Source organism: Bombina bombina, chromosome 1, assembly GCF_027579735.1.
Source record: "Bombina bombina isolate aBomBom1 chromosome 1, aBomBom1.pri, whole genome shotgun sequence".
NCBI lineage: Eukaryota > Metazoa > Chordata > Amphibia > Anura > Bombinatoridae > Bombina > Bombina bombina.
In genome coordinates this window covers 734,829,717-734,842,395 of record NC_069499.1, presented here as the reverse complement: position 1 = coordinate 734,842,395, position 12,679 = coordinate 734,829,717, and positions in this window count along the sequence as shown.

Genomic DNA, 12,679 nt, shown 5'->3' with positions numbered 1-12,679 from the left:
ACCATTTTCATGATTTATAAAGCTAGATTTATGTAAATAATGTTTTTGTATATCTAAGGAAGATACAAGATCTTATAAACCAATTTAAAATTCAACCACACTGTCACTTTAATGTAAGTGAACCATTTTCCCTTCTTAAAAGTGAAAATAACAAAGTTGTTATGTCGAATTCTGACTACATATCCGAAAATATGTTTAAATTGTAACATCTATAAATTACACAATAAAAGCATCAATGGATTTCAATCCATAATTAATGTATAAAAGCTACTTGACTTTAGCATTCTCTGAATAAGTGGATTTTCAATAATTCAATACATGATGCCTAATTTGATATTATGCATGTGCTTGTCAAATAGACAACTACCAGTCATGGGAGTCAACAATTTTTTTAATTGACAGATTATATGGATATTTATTATAATCTGTTAAAAAGATGGTCTTTTATAAAAATAATAAAAGGTTTATTATTCGAAAGTTTTTTTTACTTTTTAAAAAAAAACAAAAAAAAAAACAATTGAACAAGTGTAATTCATCACAGATGAAAATCTGAAAAAAAAGGAAATAAAAAATACATTAGTTATTTAATACACACATGTCGTAAAATATTCATTAAATAATATTTAAAAATCATCTTGTGTCTATGCTCTAACTTTTTAAGAAAATTGAAAAATATATTTTGGAATATTAAAAAAAAAAAAAATCTATACCTATCCATTAGTTAAAATACCATTATATTGTGTAATCAATATTACATTTAAATATCAGCATTTCAAATTATACCAAATAATGCATATAACATTTAAAATATTAAAAATACATATATGTATGCTGAACATAAATGTAATATTTCATGTTCATTAAAATACCTCTATATCAACTATAATATGTAGTCCTTTGTCTGATTGTTCATAATTGGATTCTTCTGTATCACAAAGTCGGGGAAATGTATGTAAGCTACAAATATTCTAATATAGGACATGTATCTTTTCAAAATATTTTACATTCTTCTTCCTGTGATTCTTAACTAGCATGCATTGGGCAAACCAACCTGGATTATGCATGGTCTTTGAAAGTCAATTCTCTAGAAAACAGTTTATCTTCAATAGGTGTCTTATTCACCATTTCCAAAATAGAGGACTGAAATACCATCTAAAAATTAAAAAATAATCTAAGTGTCTCCAATAGGATGCCTCCACAGTCTTAATCCATCAAATAGTTGCCACTTACCATGTGAACATGTCTTTGTATGGTTTTCAAAGTCAGCACATTTGAAAGACAATGCCAGACATGATCCCATTGGTATTCTTCACTTTCAATCTTGGATTCTTCACTTTCAGTCTGGGAATTCTTCACTTTCAGTCTTTGAATTCTTCACTTTCAGTCTTTAGATGAAGTCATCTCCCTAATGGCAGAAAAAGTGTTATTAAAAATATTATTACAAGTGTGTGAATCAGTTCTGTACTCCTCTCCCACCCCCCATTTCTGAATCAATTTCTGTCACTAGCTTACTAAGCGTGTGTAGCATCTTGTGTTATGTTCTATCAATCAAGTGTGAAGATGAGTCATATTGAGCAGAACGAACCTCTGTGTGACTTTGAATCTAACTTTGAACCATAGTCATGCTAGAGGATAGTCATGCTAGAGGATAGTCATGCAAGAGGATAGTCATGCTAGAGGATCCCTTTCTGAGTATTTCAATTTTAAGTAATGTGTAAACTAAATACTAGTTTTGAAAATGTATGCCATATGATGTATTTTTGTGTAAAATTCCTGCCATCCACAGTCCATACATTTATACTTACCAGCTGATGTTGTCTTTAAAAACCAGGTGGCAAAGACTTGCTACAGGACCCAATGACCAGAGCATCACCTATATTAATAAATGAAAATATTTGTTATCATTTGATGAACAATCCTAAGATGTTTGCACAATTCTCTACTTGTCATTTCCCTAGAGTTCACATCTATTGACAATACTCCAATCTAACTTCTATTATTTACCATCTGAAGTTACGGTTGATGATGTCTGCTCTGACATTGAGCCCCTCGTCCCGGAATGGCCCCTCTAGAATAGGATCGTCCTCCTCATCTCTGAGGAGGTTTCGGGGTGCCTGGATGGCCTGCAGCATCCCAGCCCGCTGTGCAATATTATGCAGGACGCTACAGGCTACAACGATCTTAGCCACCTTCTGAGGGCTGTACTGGAGGGCTCCTCCCGACCTGTCAAGGCACCGGAATCTCATTTTGAGGAGCCCAAACATTCTCTCGACCACAGCCCTGGTTCTCTTGTGCGCCCTATTGTAGCGCTCCTAAGCCTCATCAGTAGGGTTACGTAACGGCGTAATGAGCCAAGGCCGGCTCATGTAACCAGAATCACCTTTAAATTATGAACAGAACACAGTTACAATTTAATCCACAAAAATTTAAGTATATTAAACAAATATTTTTGTGTACACGATAATCCAATAACACATGTTTAAATTAAAAAAAAAAAAATCTAGTTCAATATTATTCTCTATCTGAGCATTTCAGCTAAGACATGGTACATATGCGTATTTCACATAAACCAGACCTTTGCTAAAATACAACCTAAATGGTTAAATTGCATTTTCAAGCTGCCCATTTAAGCGAAAACATGCTACATATCTTCTTGGAGCTAAAACTAGACATTTGGGGAAAGAGACAATGACATGGTTAAATTGCATGTGCTATCTGAGCATTTCAGCTAAGACATGCTACATATGCGTATTTGGCATAAACCAGACCTTTGCTAAAATTTAAAAAAAATTGTTAAATTGCATTTTCAATCTGCCCATTTAAGGTAAGACATACTACATATCTGCTTGGAGCTAAAACTAGACATTTGAGAAAATAGACAATGACATGGTTAAATTGCATTCTCTATCTAATCATTTAAGGTAAGACATGCTACATATCTGTTTTGCACTAAAACTAGACATTTGCGGAAAGAGACAATGACATGGTTAAATTGCATCCTATAGCTGCACATTAACAGTTTAAGACTACAGTGGCAATTGTCTAACTGATTAACTATGTTGTGCACAAATACTCACCAACGAGATACCCAGGGGGAAATTGTCTTTCCTCAAACTGCCGCCACAGGGAGGACAGAGAGAGGATGTGGGCATCATGACAAGCCCCCCCAAAATTCGCAAACACCTGCATAATCCTCATCCGTGCGTCACAAACATACTGCACGTTGAGGCTATGAAAATGTTTGCAATTTCTGAAGGGCAAGTCATCAGCTGGAGCAAGCAGCGCAATGTGGGTACAATAAATTGCTCCCAAGACATTGGGCAATTCAGCAATAGCAAAGAATTCCCGTTTCACGCGCCTCCAATCACCATCATTCTGTGGGAATCCTATGTATTGCTTACTGATACGTACCATGGCATCCAGAAAGTTATCAAACACCCCAGAGAATGTACCTTGAGACAGGCCATGCATGTACATCTCTCCTGATTGAAAACTACCGGAGGCCAGGACGTATATACAACTTAGCATCTTAGTGATGCCGGGGACAGCAGTCCTTATTCTTATACGTGGCTCCAGATGTGGTCTAAGAACATCGTAAAGGCCAATGAGCTGTTCGCAATTGAGCCGATACTTGTCATAAACCTCGAAGTCGCTCATGTTTTCCAAGGTGGGTCTTACCCTGTATACACGAGGACCTCGAACCAGACGACCCCTTTGTCTCACTCGGAGCCGCCGAGGCTGCCTGATTCTATCAACCGCTACTTGGCCAACAGCAGCACCAGCAGCGTCTACCAGATCATCGTCATCCATATTTGCCAAGCTTAGCAGCACGAAGCCAAACAGCAGAGCAAACACAGCGCAAGGAGTAACAAGGTATGCAAAAACACAGAAGCGAATTGATACGATGTCGATCACCATGGACGCTTTGGCCATGTTGTTTGGGGGATTTATAGTGCAATTAGTCCAATGGTAGTGAGTTTGTAATGATTGCTGATTGTATTCACTTGTTTGTATGTGAGCGGCGCGAATGCTTTCAAAGTGGGCAGTTTTTTTAGGTGTTTGGTGAAATGTTGTTTTCCCCCAATGAATCTCAATGTGAAAGTGTAAAATATCACACATATAGTGCATGTTTGTAATGTTTGTTCATATGCGTAATAAATATTTATTAAACGTGATCTTATAGTAAAAAGCACACGTCCACGCTAACGTGAATGAAAGTGCATAGTTGTGTATAATGTGCATAGAATGTGATCGATCAATGTTGCTGCAATATTGTTTGTAAACGATAAAGTAACAGCTGTCATCTGTAGTATTGTATATATAAGTGATTTGCGAGATGTAAATATTGTACGCGTCCCATTAAAATCGCACTAATACTGAATAACTTCCGGCTGTCATCTGTAGTATTGTATATATAAGTGATTGGCGAGATGTCAATATTGTATGCGTCCCATTAAAATCGCACTAATACTGAAGAACTTCCGTCTGTCATCTGTAGTATTGTATATATAAGTGATTTGCGAGCTGACAATATTTATGACGCGTCCCTTTAAAATCACCATAATAATGATGTTCCAAACTGTTGTTTACGTATATGTTGTATTGTAGTATTGGGTGCTAAAGTTCTGAAAGGGGCGGTACAGTCGTAAAGCTGTAATGTGTATGGTTGAATCTTCTAATGACGTCATCATATTATTAACCTGCCTGTGTAGTTATGAAATCCTCATTGTGTTGTTGTATTTGACTACATTGTTATTGTGTGCTGAATAAAATATTAATGTGTGCTTTGTGGTTGCGTGATGCATGTTATGTACATATACGTATATATTGTGATTGTGTCCCACATATGCTGACTTCTATATAGCGGTCTGGCATTGTTGTTCCTTCCCATAAAGTGACAGCAGTAATCTGTTCTAATGATGTTCTTATTGTACGTAATTCCTAATGGTATATTGTGAGCGAATCATGATGTTAAAAGTACATAAAAATCCCTATTTTCTGTTTCGTGATTCCTAGAGAGAATGTAATGTGTTTTCCCCCCATCATTTGAATGCACATGTATGAGTGAATGCTAAAAGTAATGTATGTGCATCCATGACTGATCATCTGTTAAGCCTATGTAGATATGCTGTTGCTGCAAGCATATGAGTTGAATAAATGAAATGCAATAATAAAGGTAAACGAGAGGTGTTTCCCATTGTCTACTGTTTGTGAATCCTGAAATGTTTCAATTATTTTTGTGTCCGTTTAAATGTGATGTTATTGTTGAAAATGTTTGTTACTAGTGATGGTGATTTGTAGTTGATGTAATGTAAAAGTATGAAACAATTTAATGTTGTTGTGAATTTCCCATAAGTAAACTCCATAAGTCCACCATAGGGAAATAGCCATTTCTTGATCTATTTGTCATAGCTGGGTCTAGCGCAGAAAAGCATGAGTTATTTTCCGAATTCTAGCACTGGTATTTAGAGTTTTTTTGTCTACGCTTTTTGCGTGCGTTAGGGAAATCTGTCTGTCGCGTGCACAAGCACATCTTCCCCATAGAAGTCAATGGAGGCTCAAGATTTGTGTGTAAATAATATCCAAGACTGGTTTTGAGCGTAAAGTGAGTGACATCATGGTCTTGTGTGAAAAAGTAGCTAAATCGTGTTTATTTCTTCATAAAAAAATTCTTTGTGTATGTAATGTAGTGTATATTGTTTGTATGCATCGATGAGTGTATGTTTGTGATAATATCATTAGTTAGATGTAGCTATATAAGTGTCTTTTCCCGTCTGTCAATGTAAGTCAATGGCAAAATGGATTTGTGTTGTTTTTTTTTCTAACACCCGAGATCTCGCAACTTTGATCTTTTCTATTTTGATGAAAAAATATTACATATGAAAAATAAATATAGTGTAGTGTTTGTATAAGTGTAAGTGTACTTTGTGTAAAATTTGTTTTGTGATTCATGGATGGTTATTTTGTCGGTAGATGTTAACTCCTGGGTCTGAGCTGTCGGTAGAGATTTGTGCGTTCGGAGATTTTTGAGTGTCGGTAAGTGAACTCTAAATACCAGCGGGCGGCCAAAACCAGCGTTAGAAGCCCTATACGCTGGTTAACGCAAAACTCTAAATCTAGGCGAATATTTGCTAACCTACAGACAATAGTAATTTTATTTCTAATTCTATAAGCTTTTAATTGTATTTTTTAAATCATAAATAAATACATTAGTGGATACTTATTTTTAGCTCTCTCTGTTTTTTATACAACTGTACACAGTAATGAATTTATTGAGTCAAATATAATCATAAGAGATATGACAGAAGTATTTGATTTAATTAAAATGTGGCAGCCTTGTGGTTGAAGAGTTTAAGTTAATAGAATAAACTTCCTTATTTATGTGCATTTGAACAGTAGCCTAAACACTGTGCATATGAATATAGATTTTATGTTCTCTAATAACAACAGGGAATGGGCACCACTGGATTTGATGTTATTTTTCTGTTTGCTATTACAATACACAGGCCTTTTTGTGATGAGTGTAATATTTATGCAGATTGCCTTAATACAAAAGACTCTCTATAAGCATTGAAATATTTACCAGATGATGCCATAGTTGTATTTTTTAGGGTAATTAAAGGACAATGCAATATAATGCAATATGATAACCAGAATCAAAATAAGGTTAGTGGAAATATTTCTAGACAGTTTAAAAAACGAAACTGACTTTTACAAGTGACAAGATTATGTTAATTGATATGATTTTGAAACTTTAATAATACTTGAGTTTCCTTAGATTCCTACTTGGGTACAATATCTTAGTGACAAATTACATTAATGGAACACTGATGAGTTCAGCTTGGCTCTCAAACAAAGTGTCATGTTGCCAATAATTGTTCTGTGTCAGACCTTAACAATACAGACATTCTTTCCATTTCAATGAAGAAGACAGAATAATACTGCAGATGACACACACACACACAAAAGAAAAAAAAGGATTTTTAATTAAAGTAATTTGACTCCCAGAGTATCAAGCATATATTTTGAATAAACTTGTATAGAATTCTAGATTGTCTCTCATCTTTAGTATGAGGGAATGGAAATAAAATAAACATATGTTATTAGAAGTTTATATTTATGGGAAATGTAGATATAACCCATATAAACGAGTAAGACTCAGTACAACTGCAGTTGACCTTCCGTCTTTATGTAGGTTGAAAGTGAATCATAGTAAAAAAAAAAAAGTTTAATGAATCAGATCTAAGCAAATCTTAATTTTTTTTCTCTAGATAATATATTATTTTTGTATATTTGAGTTGTTAATTGATTTCACTACCCCATATTTCTACATGTCTGAGATGCTGGTACCCAACTCAACAACACCTCTATTGTCTGCTGTAGCAACCTCACAACCCTTTAATTAATAATCTGGTAAAGGGTTAAAGGAAATGCAAAATGTGTAGTTATGTTGAACAAAAAGAACCCTGGGATTACAGACAAGACGTATAATACATATGATAAACGTAAGCATTTTTAAACAAAGAAGATACAACTTTTATAAATAATTAATTTAGATTTTTACGATAAACCATAATAGTAACTAGAATTCAATGTCAAAGGAGTTTACACCATTTTTCTCTTATTTTTATCCAATATCTAAATTTCCTGCTAAACAAAACATGGCTGATACTTAAAGGGACACAAAACCCAAACATTTTCTTTAGGGATTCAGATAGAGCATAAATATTAAACAACTTAATTAGATTATCAAATTGGCTTCATTCTATTGATATCCTTTGTTGAAGGAGCAAAATGTTCTACTGGTAGCTAGTTGAACACATCTGCTGAGCCAATGACAAAAGACATATATGTACAGCTACCAATCAGCAGCTAGTTTCCAGTAGTGTATTGTTGCTTCTGAGCCTACCTAGGTATGCTTTTTAATAAAAGATACCAAGAGAATGAAGCAATTGTGATAACAGAAGTAAACTAGAAAGTTGTTAAAAATGGCATGCTCTATCTCAATCACAGAAGTTTAATTTTGACTTTAGTCTCCTTATTAGACAAAATTTTAGTTATGCTGCAACTCAAATGTTTTTAAAATGTACATTAGAGCTGCAACAACTAATTGATATAATCAATAATAAATGGTTATGAAAATAGTTTTCAACTAATCTCATTATCTCATTATTGATTAGTTGGTCTGCTATTAGTTGGTCTGCGATTAGTTGGTCTGCGATTAGTTGGTCTGCGATTAGTTGGTCTGCTCACGGAGCCAGCTGCTTCACTCCGATGAACTACTGAACGTGGTATTGTGTTTTATGTTTATGTCCTTAGCGTAAAGGATGTCTACAGACATTTACTTTTCGCTTTTGCAGGACAGTATAAATTGCTTACAACTACTGCTGTTTTATTTGGATTATATCACCTGTGCAACCCAGAAATAATAGTCTCATTTGGATTGTTTATATTAAATCAGGTGATTTGGGACTATGCTTTGCATGATATAGTGCCAAGCTTATTATTTGCACTTAGCCCTAGATTGATGGGAGTTGTTATTGGAATTTGTGTGCACTATTATCTGTTTGCACAACTATTAGTGGATTGCTTGATATTGCTGATTGAGGGCCAGATTAAAAGTGGAGCGCTAAATATCACTTTCGTAAAAGTGATATTTGCGATGCACTGAGTAATACCAGCACATGCTTAAAGGGACAGTTAATACCAGAATTGTTGTTGTTTAAAAAGAAAGATAATCACTTCATTACCCATTCCACAGTTTTGCATAACCAACACAGTTATAGAAATACACTTTTTACCTCTGTGATTACCTTGTATCTAAGCCTCTGCAAACTGCCCCCTTATTTCATTTCTTTTGACAGATATGCACTTTAGCCAATCAGTGCTGGCTCCAGGGTAACTTCACGTGCATGAGCTCAATGTTATCTATATGAAACACATGAACTAATGCCCTCTAATGGTCAAATGCATTCAGTTTAGAGGCAGTCTTCAAGGCCTAAGAAATTAGCATATGAACCTCCTAGAATTAGCTTTCAACTAAGAATATGAAGGTAACAAAGCAAAATTGGTGATAAAAGTAAATTGGAAAGTTGTTTAATATTAAATTCCCTATTAAAATCATGAAAGTTTTTTTTGGACTTGACTGTCCCTTTAAGTGTTCTGGTATTACAAGTTGACAGCAATGCAAATGCGAGCTCGCGTTCGCATTGCTGGGAAGTATTGCGCTCATGAGAGCGCTTTTCCATAGGCTCCAATGGGAAGAGAATGTCGACACCTGTAAAGGTAAAATAATGTTTTTAGAAAGAAAGTATTTAGATATTGAACAAGACACTAGAGACCATGATAACACTGCTTTGTCTAATATGCTTATTTTATAAAAGATGTATGAGCAGATATTAGAGAAAGCACCACATATTTTTTTCTTAGCAAAATCATGATGGATGAAAAAAAAAACAAAAAAAAAAACTTTTCAGAACATTTAGAAGTGTTCCTTTGAGAGGTCTGATATAATCATAGGACTGATGATATTCAAACTCATCATAACCTAGATTTTCTTATAAATTTTCATAAGGTATCTCTTAGGTGAAGCACCTCAATCAGAAGTAAATTGAAGAAAGATAATGAGTTTGCCTAACTGAACTATGGGTAGATATATAGGGAATCACAAACGTGCATTAACTATTTAACTACCTTTTTTTTCTCTTTATTTTGCAATGAATAGTAAATATGGAAGTTAATTCAAATGTGAATTACCTCAAATAAGAGAAGCTAAATTATTCTTTGTAGCACACTAATAATTATAAAAAATAAATGTAAAATTTTAGGAGTAAAAAAAAAAGGGTATTTTAAATTGAAATATCTTGGAATAAGTTGTAAAATTAATGAAATATTAAGGACTAGTGCTAAAGCCTGTGTACACGGGCCATCTTTTGCAGAACAGCGGTCCCACCCTTTGCTCTCTCTCTCCCCCCTCTCTTTTGCTCTCTCTTTCCTCCCTCTCTTTAGCTCTCTCTCTCCCCCCTCTCTTTTGCTCTCTCCCCCTCTTTTGCTCTCTCTCCCCCTTCTTTTGTTCTCTCTCTCCCCCCATGTTGCTCTCTGCCCTCTCTTTTGCTCTCTCTCCCTCTCTGTTGCTCTCCCCCCCTCTTTTGCTCTCTCCCCCCCTCTTTTGCTCTCTCTCCCCCTCTTTTTTCTCTCTCTCCCCCTCTTTTGCTCTCTACCCTCTCTTTTGCTCTCTCTCCCCCTCTTTTACTCTCTATCCCCCTTCTTTTGCTCTCTCTCCCCTCTCTTTTACTCTCTCTCCCCCTTCTTTTGCTCTCTCTCCCCCCTCTTTTGCTCTCCCCCCACCCTGTTTTGCTGTCTCTCCCCCTCTTTTGTTCTCTGTCCTTGCGCAGTCTCTACTGCGCATGACTGCATCTGACAAACATACATAGCCTTTTATTATATAAGATAAGCAGCTCTAAACACTCAAGAGTATTTAACGCTACAGGACAATACAGTGCCTGTTCTACATTATATTTCTATTATATGGCACTGATTAAACCTTTTCCTACTATAAAAAGGACTTTGCATGAAAAATATTAGGTCAACAAACTAAACATAACAAGTGGAATTAAAATCAAATGGGTTATAAGATTTATAATATAGAAAAGCAACCCGTTTAAGCTCAATAGGGCCTGTTTCTCTAAAGATCTCTAAAAAGCTCTTCTGTACTGAGAGGTTCCTCAAATAGTTTTTTAGAAAGGCAAATTTTAGCTTCAGAGCTGTTTATCTTGCTATGATGAATTCTGGATATGAAGTAGACATACTTAACATTACAATATAATGCTAGAAAAAAAAGAAAGTTTTTATGTGATTTCTCTCCATGTCAGCAAGTTTTTGATAATTAGGACCTACACTGTCAGAAAAAAGGGTATGGTTGGGGTACGTTTGTTAACACTTAGGGGCCGATTTATTAAAGTGCAGACGGACATGATACGATGTAGCATACGCTGTCGGCATTTATCATTGCACAAGCAGTTCTGGTGAACTGCTTGTGCAATGCCGTCCCCTGCAGATTTGCAGCCAATCGGCTGCTAGCAGGGGGTTTCAATCAGCCCGATCATATAGGATCGGACGGATTGAAGACTGCAGCCTCAGACTGCTGCTTTATAAATACTGTTTCCGCGCAAGCCTTTACAGGGGCATCAAGCTCCATTTGCCATCATGAGGTACAAAGGGCTTGTCACTGGGGCAGTCCTCTTAAAAGGCCAGAATTGCACCATTTTTTATGGGTACATTATGGTACCATAGCACTAAGGTCAAATCTAGTCACCAAAGGTACATATTTGCCTTTGAAAGGTACAATCTGTAAGGGTTCCAATTTGTACCCATGTTAAAGAGTACAGCGGGTGTACCTCTGAGGGCACTGCCCCAGTGACAAGTTGTTGTACCCCTAAAGGTACAATTTTTGCATTTTTTTTCTGACAGTGTAGATAGTAACAGTCCTACGACCATCATCAAGAGAGTTTCCCACCCTAACCAATATAACAATTTTATTATAGACATGTAACAGTATCTGCCACTGTGCCAATGCCCTCCATAACATTAAGTCGTAATTTTGATCTTCTCCCAACCCTAAGAGCTCTTGAATTTCCCTGTGACCTCATCTCAAACCTCTGTTTACTCTAAATACCCCCACATATTCCTCTTATCAGTAATCTACCTCCTAAATTATTCCCCCTAAAATAATGTTTCAAATTAAAAATAAAAACAAAACCTTAATTTTATTTGGTGTCTTTCAACCTCTTCTGACAGCAACAGGTCCTTCTTGTTGATCCTTGATGAGTTTAGTGTTTTAGGAGTTACCTAATATTTTTTTATAGAAAATGTAGTAAACCCAATTGGTTAATATGGTTAACAAGTAAACGCCTAGATTACGAGTTTGGCGTTAGCCTTAAAAAGCAGTGTTGAGAGGTCCCAACACTGCTTTTTAACGTCCGCTGGTATTACAAGTCAGGCAGGTACAGGTGTACCGCTCACTTTTCTTATGCGACTCGAGGCTACCGCAAATCCCCTTACGTCAATTGCGTATCCTATCTTTTTAATGGGATTTGCCTAACGCTGGTATTACGAGTCTTGGAAGAAGTGAGCGGTAGACCCGCTCCTGTCCAGACTCCTAACACATTTAAAAGTCAAGTCAGTAATTAAGAGTTTTATGGGCTAACGCCGAAACATAAAGCTCTTAACTAAAGTGCTACAAAGTACACTAACACCCATAAACTACCTATTAACCCCTAAACTGAGGCCCCCCCCCCACATCGCAAACACTAAAATAATTTTTTAACCCCTAATCTGCCGACCGGACATCGCCGCCACCTACATTATACCTATGAACCCCTAATCTGCTGCCCCTAACATCGCCGACACCTACATTATATTTATTAACCCCTAATCTGCCGCCCCCAATGTTGCCGCCACCTACCTACAATTATTAACCCCTAATCTGCCGACCGGACATCGCCACCACTTTAATAACTGTATTAACCCCTAAACTGCTGCACTCCCGCCTCACAAACGCTAGTTAAATTTTATTAACCCCTAATCTGCCCCCCCAACGTCGCCGACACCTACCTACAATTATTAACCCCTAATCTTCCGACCCCTACGCCGCCGCTACTATAATAAAGTTATTAACCCC